We start from the raw sequence: 17,660 nt of genomic DNA, 5'->3' as shown, positions 1-17,660 counted from the left end.
TCGCTGGCAAAATTGCTTTAAGAATCTTGTTAACCCTGTAGAGACATCAATTTCGGACCACAAAAATGGGGCTCGTTGTAATGGTTCCACTCCCGTCTCCGTAGGTCTTCAAAATTTTGAGTTTAAAAATTGAAGACTTTAGTTTTTGAACTACACTTGAAGTATTAATAGACCTTATGTAATGATTGATTCATTCCAAATAATATTCTAATAAATTGCAGATTAAGACCAAGACGTGATCCACACGTTGGAAGGAAAATGAACCCTTTGAGTTGCACCATGGGAAAATATCCATCATTATTCATAATTAGTTAATGATAAATGATTGAAAATAAGAAATTATGGCCTCATATAATATGCTTGTTTTTCTCATTGTTACAGTCTAGTGCAATATAACTTTACTGAAAAGACACTGTATGACCTATTAACTCGACTTACCGATGCCCCGAAGCACTTCCGCTTACGCTTCTCAAGCTGAAACTATCAGGTCACAACCAAAATTTTACTACCGCTGCCCCCTCACTTTCAATTTACTACTACTACTACAACTACTACTACTAGAATTAGAATTTATAATAATCATAAGAACTATTATTATTATTATTATTATTATTATTATTATTATTATTATTATTATTATTATTATTTCTGGTGTTGTTATCTTTATTCTAATATCTATGAAGCTATTATGAACTGCATGCTGATCACTGATCTCCCTCGGGCCAGTGGCCGACTACGCCTCATTCAGCTCAACGGCAATCCAATAATAACACGGCTAATTACGCTCATCTCACGAAGAAAAATGGAAATGATCCGAGTTCTGGAAGCCGAAAATATAACCGGAAATTTCCGTGTGAGAAACGATGGGGGGTAAATGAAAACGCCGAGATATTTTTTTTTCTCATCTACATACCTGTGAAACTTCTTGACCTCCAACCCCCGCCCCCATCGAGGGACTTTGATTTTGTCATTCAATTCACAATAACTTATCAGTTTTCTCTCTCTCTCTCTCCCTCTTTATATATATATATATATATATATATATATATATATATATATATAAATATATATCTTCTACCATATTTTTCTCACCGCCGCTTTAACTTAAAACTCTGGTGTATTATAAGCACACTCAAACACATACTAATATATATATATATATATATATATATATATATATATATATATGTGTGTGTATATATGTATATCTATATAATTATAAAACTCAAATGACCTTGTAACGATGTATGCACCCACTTTCCGGTTTATGACATCCGGTTGCGCATGCGCGCATGACCTGCGCACTGGAATATTAAGGTTATTATTTAAAAATTATTATTTTACATGGGAAGAGTCGGGTTTTAAATGACTTAAACATAGTACAGAAATGAACGATGTAAAAAAAAGAAAAAAATGCAGACAGTATTAAGAATTGTTTATTTGGATAATTTAAACGGGAAAAAAAAGAACAATTGAAACGCTGAAATATTACCGTTATTATTTCGAAAGTATTATTTAGCATGGGAAGAGTGGGGGTTAAAATAACTTTAACGTAATACAGAAATGAACGATGTAAAAAAAAAAAAGCAAATATATCAAAATTTGAATTTAACTATAATAAGTATCATGGTATCTGTTCAGTGCACATTTACCTATAAGTATGGCCAACCACTTATATTTCAGTAACTGTAATATTTTTTTCACAAATAACCAATAATAATAAACAGAACGACTCATAGAAATCTATCTATATTCTTTTTTCATTTTAATTACTTTCATAGAAATGTTTCTGTTATGCCAAAAGAAACTATGTTCTGTGTGTGTGTATACGTTCTTAATATTAGCTATATTTTCCCATATATATATATATATATATATATATATATATATATATATATAAATACTCATTGTTCGGTCATTTTTAATGTAATTTTCATCAGCACATTATTTCATTTAATCATTAATAGCTATGATAAATCTACATAGAATATTCATGTTGGAATGTGTATATATATATATATATATATATATATATATATATATATATATATATATATATATATATATATATACTAACATGGGTACACAGCGTTACCTGGGTTGACATGAAGGTCTGTTTAAACACACCTGTATACTAATCATTTTCATCATGAATGTTAATGTAATCGCCCAAAAAAGAAGTACGTGATACCCTCTCCACAATATATTTCGGCACAAGGGCTACAAAGAAAAGAAACTATTCTCCGGATATTGAACACTGGAAAGACCCCCGTCCTGCAAAGAAAAGATAATAAAAATAAATCATTACAACTTTTGTTTCAATAAAAATAGCAGCGAATGCCCGTGCGATCGCAAAAAAAAAGAAATAAAAAGATCTACACAAAATTCATTCCAAAAATAATTAAATGACATTTTTCGTCATTCTATATTTCTAATGTAATCCTTTCCTCCCCCTCCAAAAAAAATAATTTGTCATATTTTGGGGTTCGTTCTGTTTATAAAATTGTTAGGTGAAAGTACAGAATGGTTTCATAAAAATTAATTAAATTTATCGTTATTTTATGTTTCAAATGTAATTCCTGGCCCCCACCACAAAAAAGAAAAAAGTTTTTGTATTTGTAATGTTTTGTCCCACCCCCTCGATCGCCAAACTTGAAAAAAAGCTAGAGATGACATGTCTGGTTGGATGCTTTGTGGCCAAAAAGTGGGTTTTTATTTTACGTTAAATTTATTTAGAAAAGTTATCTCCGCGCTAAAATGTTAGTGTATTTTTCAAAATTTAATCTTTCGTATTATTTATAAAAACTGCTTAAACGTATTAGGCCACAAAAAACAGGTCTTAATTTTTTTTGTCAATATCATGTTTCTTTCCAACTCCCCCAAAAACATTTAAATGGCGACTTTTAATGGTTTTCCTTGGTGCTGAAAACGAATATTACGTTTAAATTTGGGTCAAATAAGTAGTTTTCATGATATGAAGAAATGACTTTTTCAAAAAGTGGGGGATCACTTTCCTATATAAATTTAACGTAAAATTAGCACCCATTTTCTGGTAACCTTGTAATTTCTTCATATCATAAAACAAATTTAACTGTGATATTCGTTTTCAGCACTCACAAAAATTGCCGATGTTTATTTTTTACGAACAGCTGCGTTCATTTTTTTCATCTCATAATTTAGGACACTAATTATGCTGTTAGTAAGTTTACAAAAGTATACTTTCGTTTTTCGTTCTTTTTTCATTATAGAAATTGTATAGTTGTTAATGGGTGCCTCTGCAGTTTAACATTTCACAAAAATTTAGTTTACATCAGAAGGCGGTTAAGTAAAGTACAGGAGCACCTGGTAAAATCTATACAAATTCTATAATTGAATACCCACCTAAAAAAAAAAAAATTTTTTTTTTGTAAACTGCTCGTGTAAGCTTACTGACAGCATTATTTACGTTCTAAATTATGAAAACATAAAGGAATTTCTTAGTAAAAGAACAGTGCCGGTTTTCGGTGGTGCTGAAAACGAATATCACAGTTAATTTTGTTTTATGTTTTAATTATTAGGTGGTTAGAAAGTGGATGCCAATTTTACGTTAGATTTATATTGGAAAGTGTTACCCCACTTTTTGAAAAAGTAATTTTTCATGTCAGGAAAACTACTTATCTGCCCAAAAATTTAAATGTGATATTCGTTTTCAGCACCATCGAAAACCATTAAAAGTTGTCATTTTCAAGTTTTTTGAGGAGGTGGAAAGAAACTTGACATTGACCATTTTTTCTAGGGATTAAACAACGCTGGGTCACGTCGTAAAAATTGAGCATTTTTAATTTAAGATATGAAATAAATTATAAAGAAACTCTGTTTCGCAGGCAGTTAAACACACTTGCTGTGGTATAATTATTATAATAAATCCTGGGCCACACCGATTAAATTTTATAAACAAAAGAGCAGGGGATGATGGATTTTGTTCACATGTGTCTCTGACTAACTCTGCCTTCGTGAGGATACAAGTAACTGAGGACATTAGTTTTAATTATTTTCTCACACAAATAAAAAAGGTTACTTAAAAATTTAGAATAAGCGAAAAAATTACTCTGAATTAAAAATGAAAATAAAAATTCAGCTTAGAATAATACTTCGAAATGAAAACAAATATTTAATAACGTGCTCCGTTTCAATTAAATTGTCACAGTTATTTCCCTTTATGGTTTTCTGGTTTTTGGTTTGAAAATGAAACGGTTTCAGATTTCAGATAAAATCAGTTAAATCAAATATAACTTGAAATTTAAATAAACTAAATAATTTTTTTTTTATTAGTACAGTTGAAAGAAAGCTATTATGTCGAATAAGTAATGTCATCAAGGTAATTATTAAAATAGATTTAATTTAATGTGATATGTTAATGACCGTAACTGAATAATGTAAATGTCGTTTGAAGAATGCTATATATTGAAAATCCGCATACAATATAATGTCTCCTTTGACAGAAGTGTCCTAATATGGGCACTAGTATTTCTTGACCAGGAGAGGTGTACACATATTTGGCTTTTATATTTCTTTTGTCATTGGGAGTTGTACACACAGATACAGACACACGAACGCTACTACTTTATATATATATATATATATATATATATATATATATATATATATATATATATATTAGCGTGATGGTTAGAAGCAAACCATGACGGGCGTGCGGTTTCGATCCTGGCTTGAGGTAGTTGCCTGTCTAACCGTATTGATGAGCTTTGATACAGTGAAACAGTACTGTATGTGGATGATTATATATATATATATATATATATATATATATATATATATATATATATATATATATATATAATAAATTTACAAATATGATCCAAGATGGTAAAATTAAAGTATATTATAAATATCAAAAATTAATATTTATAAAGTTATCTCAGCCAGATGTAAAAGCTCGATAAAACCAAATAGGAGATAGAGCTTATAATACGAGCAAACAGTTAATAAAACATGTTAAAAACACTTTGAAATGAGTTAAAACAAATATTTAATCTGAAAAGGAAACACTAGATAAGTTGATAGTCCTTAATCCGCGGAGTTTCGAAGAAATACTTTCCTTCTCATCAGTGGGTAGGAATTAGCAAAATGCGGTATCGGATTTTGCATGCAAAAGTATTTGATGAAACAACAAGTAAGTCAAAGATCTTACTTGATAACAAAAAAGTGAAGCAGAGGGAATATGGTGAAGAAAAAGGCGATTACACGTGAATGAATAGTCTAGTGGAAGATAAATTTGAATTTCCATTTGCACAAGTAAAATCCAAGGAAATACCGTAATTGGAAGATGGTCCAAAATAATCCAAAGGCAGAAATCCATGGAATAATTCACAAAAATGTGTACAAGGGAAAAAAGGAAAAAATTCTAATAATATTAATAAAAAAAAATAAGATATGCTTTTCACTCTACTGCCGAGGCATAAATATAAATAAGAAAGATCAGGGAAGAAGAAGTGGAGGAAAAAATTAAATGGTGATAGAATTAAATATAAAATAGAGAAACAAATGTCAAAAAGACACACACACACACACACACACACACATATATATATATATATATATATATATATATATATATATATATATATATATAGCATTATTTACTACAATAATTATTAAATACCTACAGGCACTAGTGTTTCATCCTTTCGGGAATTATCGATGCATGTTGTAACGATTTGGGGAAGATTAACAAGAATGAAAATCGGAAATCATAAATATAGAGTAACGGAAGAATTTTGTCTATTTTCTGATGCCAAAAGCGATTCTTTTTATTGTCTTTGCATTTTGTTTTCTGTAAAGCTAACTCTTTGAATGATGGTAGGACTGAAAACATAATAAATATTTATTGATTTAAAATTCAAAGGTTGTTGAATAAGTTCCTGCCGTTATTCTTAAGAAAAATCAATGAATTTTAACAGCAAAAGTAAGTTCGTGTTGGATCAAGCTCCAACTTTTTGTGTGAATCCCATCGACTACAGGTGATTTTGACTCCTTGGCAGATAAGATTTTCAAGGCCAACCCAATTAAGAAGCTTGCTCTATTTCTGAATACACATTATGTAAAATTTCAAATGTTTAGGTCAGAAATTGGCTGAGTAATTTGGTAGAGACCGCAGAGATCAAATTTTTTTTTTAACTTGACTCCAATTTTAAAACCTTAACATTTATTTTTGATGGCTGAAATCAAATTAAAAAGTTTGATCAATTTCAAAGTAACCTACATCTAAAATTTCAAGTATTTAGACCCGAAATCGTCGGAGGTGTTTGGTTGAGTTTTCAAAGGTCAAATCGTTAAACTCTGATATATATATATATATATATATATATATATATATATATATATATATATATATATATATATATATATATATATCAGATATATATATATATCAGATATGACATTCAACTTTTCATCCTTACATGGGAAGTTGCACTTTATTCTGACTTTCCGGATACAATTCTTGTATATATATATATATATATATATATATATATATATATATATATATATATATATATATATATACAAGAATTGTATCCGGAAAGTCAGAATAAAGTGCAACTTCCCATGTAAGGATGAAAAGTTGAATGTCAGAAATACTTGGAAAATTTCACACACATTCGACAAAACAATTTTATGTAATTTAAGAGACGATATATATATATATATATCTGATATATATATATATATATATATATATATATATATCTGATATATATATATTTATATATATATATATATATATCTGATATATATATATATATCAGATATATATATATATCAGATATATATATATATATCATATATATATATATATATATATATCAGATATATATATGTATATATATATATATATATCGTCTCTTAAATTACATAAAATTGTTTTGTCGAATGTGTGTGAAATTTTCCAAGTATTTCTGACATTCAACTTTTCATCCTTACATGGGAAGTTGCACTTTATTCTGACTTTCCGGATACAATTCTTGTATATATATATATATATATATATATATATATATATATATATATATATATATATATATATATATATATATATATATATATATACACTTGTGCCCGATATTATTCATACCCCTCCTTGAAAATGGAGTTTATTAGGTGTAACTTTGTAAGAATTTATTGTTTACGTCCATATTGATACATATTCTTAATAAACCTCTTCTGATCATTTTCGTCATTTTAAAATCTCGGGATACTTGTAATAAAAGAAATATACAGCTATTTATAAAATCTGCAATGTTCAAAAATAATCATACCCCCTTATTTTTTCAGTATTAATCGAGTTTCTGACTGTTTGTTTCCTGTTTGATTCTTATTTTGAATGCTTTTATACAACCTTTGATTAATTTCATTTCGTTTTTTGCATTTTTCAGAAATTAAAATGATATCAACTGAAAACCAATAAAAGAATAAAAATTATTAGAATGGGGAAGAAAAAAGAGCTTAGTAATGATCTTAGGACTAAAATTGTGAATTCACATAAGGATGGTTTAGGTTACAAGTCAATTTCCAAGAAATTTGAGGTCCCTACAGCAACAGTACAGAACATCATCAAAAAATTCCAGAGCCACCACACAACAAACAACTTGATTGGTAGAGGAAGGAAAAGGAAACTGTCTGTTAGAGCCACCAGGAATATTGTAAGAAGTTTTAATGCAAATTCAACCACCACTACTAAGGACATTTTAGAAAATCTGGAGTCTTCTGGCATAAAAATATGAAGGCAAACATTGCAAAGGACTCTGCATGAAAATGGTCTGAAAGGAAGAAGACCAAGAAGGACTCCATTGCACACCGGAAAACACCTTGCAGCACGTCTAAAGTTTGCTAGGACCCATGTGAACTCTCCAGAGTCCGTTTTCTCAAGTATTTTGTGGACTGACGAAACAAAAATTGAATTGTTTGGCCATATGGATGCTTCTTACGTTTGGAGGAAGAAAGGAGAAGCTTACAACCCAAAGAACACCATACCCACGGTGAAACATGGTGGTGGTAGCCTAATGTTTTGGGGCTCCTTTTCGGCTAGTGGTCCAGGTAGTTTGGTCAAGATAGATGGAACCATGAAGAAGGAGCAATATTTGGAGATACTCCAGAAAAACATTAGACAGGATGCGGAGAAGCTCCATTTAGGACCAAACTGGGTCCTTCAACAGGCTAATGATCCAAAACATACTGCCAAAATAGTCAAGAAATGGTTTGAGGATAATCAAATTAATGTTTTGGAATGGCCTAGCCAGAGTCCCGACCTGAACCCTATCGAAAACCTCTGGCACATATTGAAAACTGAGGTTAAAAAGCGGAAACCTAGAAATTTGAGGGATTTGGAGAACTACTGCATTGAAGAATGGTCAAAAATCAGTGTTGATGCTTGTAAAAATCTTGTTGATAAATATCCAAAACGGTTACAGGCAGTTATTAAGAATAAAAGGCATGCTATTGACTATTAGTAAGAGAGGTATGAATAATTTTGAACTAGTGCCATTATTGTTTTTCTTTGTATAATGTTTCAAACTTGCATAATTTATTTATTAGTTGAGTTTAAATTAAATGCTTATGCTTGATTTATTGTTTGAAATCCCTTTAATATTGTCTACCTTCTGGTTTGAGCAATATTCTTATAGAAATCTCAAAGATCCGAGAGGTATGAATAATATCGGGCACAAGTGTATATATATATATATATATATATATATATATATATATATATACAAGAATTGTATCCGGAAAGTCAGAATAAAGTGCAACTTCCCATGTAAGGATGAAAAGTTGAATGTCAGAAATACTTGGAAAATTTCACACACATTCGACAAAACAATTTTATGTAATTTAAGAGACGATACAATAGTGGTAATAAAAGCTTTGAATAACATAATAACATGGTCAATATAGACTAAATATTATAATATTTAAGTGTAATTATGTACAATTTCATATTACTAATTTGATTATTAAGAATATACTCTTTATCATGCACACAATGATTCGATCGATGTATCCTCTGACCTTCTCTTGTGGTGCATATTATCGAACTTAGCAATTACTCTTTCAATCGCGATAATTAGTGCGTTATTTCGAATGAAACTAGATATTTAATCTTAAAAAACAGCGTGTTCTCGTCCTATCAGCCATGTCAGGATAGAAATATTATATAATTTGTAATTGTATTTCCCCTGAAGATTGGCGCATCAGATTATCCTTAGCACATTATCCCTGAGGCAACGAGTTATTTCCGAAACTTAGACATAGGAATTTACCTAGATATAATATTTTTTCTAAATATCGCGTTTTATCTCAACGAGGAAAAATACTAACTGTACAATGAATGTCATCCTCTGATCGAGCTACTTCGCTTATTCATCACTTTTTATTTATATTATTCGCGTTTTTCTCCCATTTTTTAGGGGACTCATGCTGGAATCCAAGCATGGTTACTAGCATCATAGTATTAGTACTACGTAGGTTGCATTATATAAAATATCTATTGAATTATTATTTTGTTTATTTATTTATTGCGGATTATTATCCTCGTCTTTTTCAAGTTGTTTTACGACGTTTCGGCCAACTATTCCTCTGGCCTTCGTCAGGTGGAAACCGCGACGCAATAGGAACTCCGAATCTCCTAACTGCATTCTCAGCAATTACTGCCATCGATAGTTGTTGTCGTCTTACCACGTTTTTGGATAAGTAAGCGTCTGCCCGGCTTTGGGGTAAGATTGCAACCTTTATCTTCAGACAATTCTCACATGGAACCGTAGCGATTCAACGTCTCTATCCACTGCACCACGGGCCCCAAAGCCGGCCAAAGACGACAGCAAATATAGATGGCAGTAATTGCTGAGAATGCAGTTAGGAGATTCGGAGTTCCTATTAAATCGAGGTTACAATCTGACGAAGGCCAGAGGAATAGTTGGCCGAAACGTCGTGAAACAACAACTTGAAAAAGATGAGAATAATAGTCCGCAATAAATAAATTAATAAATAATACACATCTCAATAATGAATTCCAATTAAATAAAATATATATATGCTGATCTGTTGAGAACATAACTATATTCTTATTATAGTGTTTTTATTTTGAAATCGATCTATATTGGCATATTTGATTAACATTGTAATAACGCTCAATTCAAAGTAACGGCTTACACATCAAAGATAACACCCGCCGGGTTATGTAAGGCGACAGATCAACATCGGGCCTGCGGGCAATTGGCAGAAATCAACATGGCGAAGACAAATGTAAGCGTATAGTAGAAGGAAACGAGTAAAAAAGGGGGTGAATGGGAAATACGATGACAACTTTAGAGAGAGGGGTAGAGAGGAAGACAGGAAAGCGGGAATATAAGAGAGAGAGAAGAGAAGGTTATGGGGAGGGTGTGTTCGTGTGTATCTAAATTGTAAATTTAGAGATGAAAAATACAGCAGTAAAGTAAGAAAAGAAGTGTCTGTGTTAAGGGTCAAATAAAGCCATGGCGTAAAGAAATGAACAACCCTGATGAGACGAATTAGAAAAAGGAATAAAGACAAAGATGGTAGCTTGCGGAACAAGACATGGCAATTAAAAGAGCAGGAGATAGTATCTTCGGAGAGAAGGAAATATATGTATGCATATATACATATATACATATGATAATTGCAGCGTCTTGTCAGACGAGTGCCACTCCCTCAGACATTTAAAATCCATGAGCCCAAATACCTGAGGGAGTATCTATACAAAGATGGTGTTACAGAGTCTTAGCTTTGTACGACAGCTAAGTCTCTCTCTCGGTTCAAAATGTTGAGATCCAGCAACAAGCAAGAGCAAGATAGCCAGCAACAAATTAAACTGCAGACCCGCTTAATGCGGGTACTGGTCTTCCGCTTTATGTTTTTGTTAAATCAGAGATTTGCTTTCCTAGAAAGGTTGCCTTCACCACGGTTTACGGGAGCCCTCTCCACCCCAATACACATATATATATACAAATATACATATATACATATAGATAGATATATATACACACATACACGCGCGCACGCACACACATACACACATACACACATATTTATATATATATATGTATATATATATATATATATACATATATATATAAAGGGTAGTGTTCGATGAGAAATGCCAAATAAAATTTCTCAACGAAAACAAAATAGCTGTATTACTAGAGACATTGATAAATCAAAAGAAAGTAGAGCGAGGACAAAGAGATAGACTGGGTGTTTGTGTGATTATGAACGTGCCTCTCATAATTCAAATTAGAAGCAGCATCAATCGTCAATTATAGAAAATAAAACTAAGTTAATGACACGCGAAGAGTCATAAACCAAGAACTAATGTAAACACTTGTTTCATTAACTTCATCTCTTTTACGATATACCAACATTTGGATTGGGTATTGAATGTCAGAATAACACATTTATTTCCTCTTAGCTTTGATATATTTAGATTCAGAACCTTTCTAACAGAATTCTTGCAAATAATTTTATGCTAATAGAATTTATAAGATATTAAATAGCAACGATAAGTGTTAGATGAAATAGATTCAGAAAACAACAACTCTTCCCTCTTCGTCAGAAACATCGCTCCTTGAATGAGAGGATTAAATGACAAAATTAGCGAAATAAAGGTTGTGATATATATATATATATATATATATATATATATATATATATATATACTATTATACTAGCGAGGGATACAGTGTATCCCGGATACACGGCGTTTCCCGGGTGTTTGGAGGTGTGTGTGTATTGAGGGGGTAGATCAAAACAATCCTGTTTAAAAAAAAAACGTTGGGCGGGAGTTTGGAGGTGTAAAAGGAAAAAGTTTTAGTAGGAAGGTGGGCTCGAACTCGAAGCCTTGACGCGAAGGTGGAAACGAAAGGGGGAAAAAACCAGACACCTAACCATCTCGGCCACGATGGGAGAGGAAGTGGTAAGTATCTTAAGTTAACGTTTCTGTTTCCCCCACCCCATCATTCGCTTTTTTATACTGAAAAGCGTAACGAAGACGCGGCGATCGAAAAATATCTCGAAAATAGCGCGTAAAAGTCGGGTAAATTAAAGATAGCCGCGACTCCCGTTCTTAAGTGGTAGATATTATGATTTAGACAGTATATAAAAAGTTTTAAGGAGTGAGCCGACCGAGAAGCCCGACGAAAAAAGCTTTTGACGGACATATACAAAAATGCACACACACACACACACGCACTAACACACATTTTCGTTTTTTACCCCTGTTTCAGAGAAGCTGGTCCCCCACCTCACGCACATTAAAAACTAACTTTTATCACATTCGCTTTCTTGGGAGAGCAAATAAATTTACAATGCTATAAAACTATTAGACATATAACATACATTCGACAAACCAATACAAGGAAACACACACATACACACACACACTCTCCTACGCACCCATTTGACCAAGTACCAGCGTGGCCCTCACTTCCATCCAAGTATTAATAAAAAATAAATAAATAAAAAGTAGTAAAAGGAGAAAAGAGAGGGAAAAGCTAAAGACAGCAATGACCATGGTCTGACCCCCAATAAGCAAGGGTAGGGGTGGAACACACCCGTGAAGACATTTAGAATCATTTACAGACGTTTCCACCGCTCGGAAACATCTAACCAAAATGGACTGTGAAAATGCTTTTATACATTCTGAACACATTTTAAATATATTTTAAATGTTTTACATTTTGAATACTTTCTGAAGAGGACGCTTCACAGAACGTCTGAAACGCGTAAAAACCTATTTGAATGATTTAAAAACATTATTACAATGATCTAAATATGATACTTTTTTCAATGAAAAATCAAAACACGGAATAATAAAATAATGTTAAAAATACATAGCAATTGTTGGTGACCTTTCTCATTTAAACATATATACCCATATATATATATATATATATATATATATATATATATATATATATATATATATATATATATATGACCTGTTGCATCATACCTTTTAATGAAAGTTTTGAATCAGGTAAACATCAATCAGCAATAAATGAGTTTCAATCCAGAAGGAAGAAGGGGAGGGTAATGCTTGAGAGTGCCCTGTGGTCATAAAATCGAACTTAAAATATGCAATTCAGACGAAGTGGATTATACATAATCCAATAATTTAAGCGTTCAAAATAATCCTCTTCTGATTGCAATGTGTGAAACAAGGCCATTATCAAGTGAGGAAAACAAGCTCCCGTAAGAATGCTCTCTTAAAGTGCACCAAAGTAGTCATAAACTGATTGATAGAGGATACCATCAACAAACTGCCGACAGGCAAAATTCTATCACCTCCCAAATGAGGATAAAATGTCTGAAAGGATAGCATCTAATTATCATATCTAATAATAACGCATTACGACAAAGAATGATATTCCAAGACTGCATGATTTCTTAATTAAATAGAAGACAAAAGTAAGTTTGTAAAACCAATTAAAGTGTTTAAAAAATGACGAACCCCAAAAGTATGCTTGCGATGAAGACTGATAAGTTTTATTATTTGAACTTTTTGAACTACTGTTCTCATCTTGAATGTTATTCTCACAAGGTTTTCGTGGATGTAATCTCTGATCTATTCGGGTGAAATTTGTTCAAATAAAGGATTAAACTCGAGGAATATATACGTGATTTTAAACGAGACTCTTTGCTTTTAATAGAAATCGATCCAAACAAGGCGGGAAGTCACTTGATGTAAAGACTAATAAGAATGAAATATGATTATTGGAAAGACGGAAGTTGACATTAGTTTTGAAAAGACCGGCGTTAAAGGTAAGAGGAAAATGGTCAGAAGGAGAGGAGTTCCAGAATTCTGCGGTTCTTGAAAAGAAGCAATTGGAATAGAAAGCTCTATTACAATGAGTTATCAAAAAAGCGAATATGTAGACTAACGAGTCAAATGAGTCAAACGATCCGGAACAAAAGAAACATAGAATAGATTCTGAGGGGCATATGCCAAAAGAGAATTTATAGAAAAGGCTGAGACAAGCAACATTCCGTCTGTGAGCGTGAGGCTGCCGTGTACAGGGTGGTGCCCATTAAACTGCAGATACGTTCATTGGTCTTATCAAGAACCCTTGAATCGACAGATTCGCCACCCCAAGTATAAAAGCAATACTTCATGCATAGTCTGATATATTTGTAGAAATAGAGAATTGTGTCAAGTTAGAGAGAATCTAGTTTATGAACGGGGCAAAGAGCAATGGATCTAATATATAGGAAAGCTTTGATGAATAAGAAATGCCAGGAAGTTTCAGAGACCATTTTTCCCAATAACAAAGCCATGCATGAATATTTCAAGAACAAATCCATCCATGAACATCTCAAGAACAAAGCCATCCATGCAAATTTCAAGAACAAAGCAATCCATGCTAATAAGAGGGAAACAGGGGCATGCCTAAGATCAAAAGACAATAGCTGAGTTTTAATAACCTAAGAGAGATGAGTTATAAGAGACATTATCGGCATAAATGTTAATTTTCTTAACAATATCTTCGAGACGATCATTGATATACAGAAGAAACATAGTTAGTATAGATCGTTGTCGACCACCAGTATTCATAGGAAAAGAGAATGAAGAGACACCGTCCTGATTTTCGATCAGAAAGAAAAAAACTCTAAACGTTGCTGAATCATCTGTTTTATTCATAAACTGACAGATTTGCTCAGTCACAACAGTTAAAAGATTAGAAGTTGGACGAAAACCACGAAAGTCATACAGAACATCACTGAAATGGACCATATTTTTTACCGAGTCAACAAGCTTGACGTTTAACAACCTTTCAAAATTTCCATCATAATAGGACGATACTTAGTTGGGTCCGACCGATCACCGGCATTTTTAAAGGTAGGGGCAATAGAAAACTCTTTGCGACGAGAAAAGAAACATTATTTTGATAAAGAGAGATTTAATAATTGTGAGATTTTAGAAGAAAGTTCATGAGCGCAATGTCTGAAAACGACAAAAGGGATCGAACCAGATCGAGTCAACATCTGAAAGAAGCTTAGCAATTTTTCTCACGACCGACCGGGTAAACATACAAACATAAATGCTGTCTTGAACTTTGCGGCGAAAATGGAATTAAGTTGAAAGTTCAGCATTCAACGGCATTACTTTGTGTTGATTAAACTCGAGATTTAACTAATACGAATTATACATGAAACTATTTTATGCAAATAATTCCTTTTTCTTTTGATAAGAAAATTATTTCCAGGTTTTCAGTGATTGTTGACTGTCTAATAATCTTGAGAATAAAACAGTAGATCCCAAATCTACCTGGAAACATGATACCCAAGCTGCAGCTTGAGACAAACGACATATCAGTATCACCAGAAAGCATCCACAAAGGAGGAATGCGATCACAACGTCGCATAACAGGTGGTAAGTCATCGTGTTAAATACACAGAGTTATGTTCGTGCATGTTTTGTACGCACTGAGCATCAGAGCAATAATTTATAGTTATTAGCGATTGTTTGGTTGCATTTTGAAGGATCTACTACTAGACAAAGTACAAGTGTAACCACTGGAACTTGGAATTTGTGCACATCTTTTTGCCCGTTTGCACGATCTTTTCACAGAAGGATTGCATTTATTGCCCTATGGCGCAAACCTCTGTCTCTCCCTCCCACTCTCTCTCTCTCTCTCTCTCTTTCTGTGTGTGTATGTTTCTACCACATTCGTTTTTCATTCATCTACTTACTTAGTCAAAGAAAACTACATGATGACACCCGAAAAATACAAATATAGAAAATATATAGGTTAGTGTTTATATCCCTTATAGTTATAAAATGTCAGTTTTAATCTTCTGTTCACATTCATATTAATTTGACTACTGATGAGAAAGAAACTGGTGAAAATAATAGCAAACAGAAGACTGATTAACACTGTAATAAATAAATAAGTATAGAACTTAAAGTAATTCGTGGCGAAAGTCATACACTAAAAGTTATTAAGAGATTGGTAGTAAATTGCAAATTATATCTAATTAGAATAGTTATATTGATTTTTTTCAAACACAACTAAGTTCTAAAATCAATCGAAATATTTCAAGGTGTATTTTGTGTAATTACGACACATACGAGAATGCGTTAGGAGAATAAACTTACCTCATTGCAGGACGCGCTGATGTTGCCCCGGATTAAATGAGGATCACTTCTATATACTTTTTTCTTTATGTACATAACACCAAAACACTTTATTTGTTTTACTGCCCTCTAGTGTTGGGACGATTAATTGGAATCGGAATCGGGAATCGAATAAATCGGACTTTTTGTGGTATCGGAATCGGTATTGGAATCAGAAAAATGTGTGCTATTTTCCGATGCCAAAACGATTCTTTTATTTGGCTTTTTTATTTGATTTTTTTATATATCCGGTGCATACAGGGATAACATTTAGATTCGAGGTCACTTGCATTGTGTCCCCCTTAGAACTCTTATAGATACGGTATAATTTTCAAATATGTGAAGTTTAAATAAACTCCCTCGTTGCCTACTTAGGTTAGAATAGAGGTGTGAGATTCGAAATCACTTGTATTCTCTATTTTAGAAAAGCGTAAAAATATTATTTAAATTGCATAGAAATGCGATATATTAATTGTTAAAGGTGTATATTCATATAACGTCCTGTTAATTATACTTAGAGCTTCTGGAACATTTCCATAATCTTCTCCGGTAAAATTCATATATTAATAATTTATGGAGATAAAAATAATTTTATGTAGATTCTCTAACCGTTCTTTATATGGGAGACATACAAACATCTCGCGCGGACATATACAGAAAGTCGTTTCAAATTTATACTATTTTCAATAGCTAAGTCAGTGAGTAGTATAGTATTTGTCATATTGAAAAAATATCCGAAACAATACCTCTTCTTTTTGATGATGTAGTTTAGTATCAGTCCGATTCTCATTAGATCACCTTTCAGACAGTATCTTCTCATTTGGAAGCATTCTGATATATATCCCTTTGTCGTGATATCTTTCTCTCAGGAATTAAGTCTTAATTCGGGCGAGTGTAGTACATGTCCGTTGCCATAATATTATTCACCAAAGCTTAAAAATATATGGGAACAGAATGAGCGTACACTTGATTGCAATAATGAAAACACGCACACATACATACACACGCACATCTATAGTATATTATGTTCATGAGGTTTAAAAGTTGGAGTATCCATAGTTTAATGATTAAAGTTAAATTCTGTAGATTAAAGTATATACACATATATAAAAGTTAAGAATTGATTGTTTTAAACAAGGAATATATGGAGAAAAATGATGTTTATTTCGTTAACCCATAGATTTTCAAGAATGGCTCATATCATCAGAGGAAATGAAATACAATTAGCAAAATGTTCAGCTATGAATAAACAAGTATTTTGCTTTTCAGCACATATATTGAAAATGTTATTTGAATGGTGAATAAGAGTCACACATATCCATATGTTATATACCGATACATTTTCAATGAGATAATTCAAATGTACTTAACAGAAAAACAATTTATTTTTCAAAAGAGCTCAATACATATGGTAGATATTTTTAAGAAAAGTATATAAATATCGGAAAAGTGTCTACGCTAATCGATTTACGTT

This window comes from Euprymna scolopes, chromosome 9, assembly GCF_053919585.1.
Source record: "Euprymna scolopes isolate OS-2025 chromosome 9, ASM5391958v1, whole genome shotgun sequence".
Lineage (NCBI taxonomy): Eukaryota > Metazoa > Mollusca > Cephalopoda > Sepiida > Sepiolidae > Euprymna > Euprymna scolopes.
Note: the sequence above shows the minus strand (reverse complement) of the source record.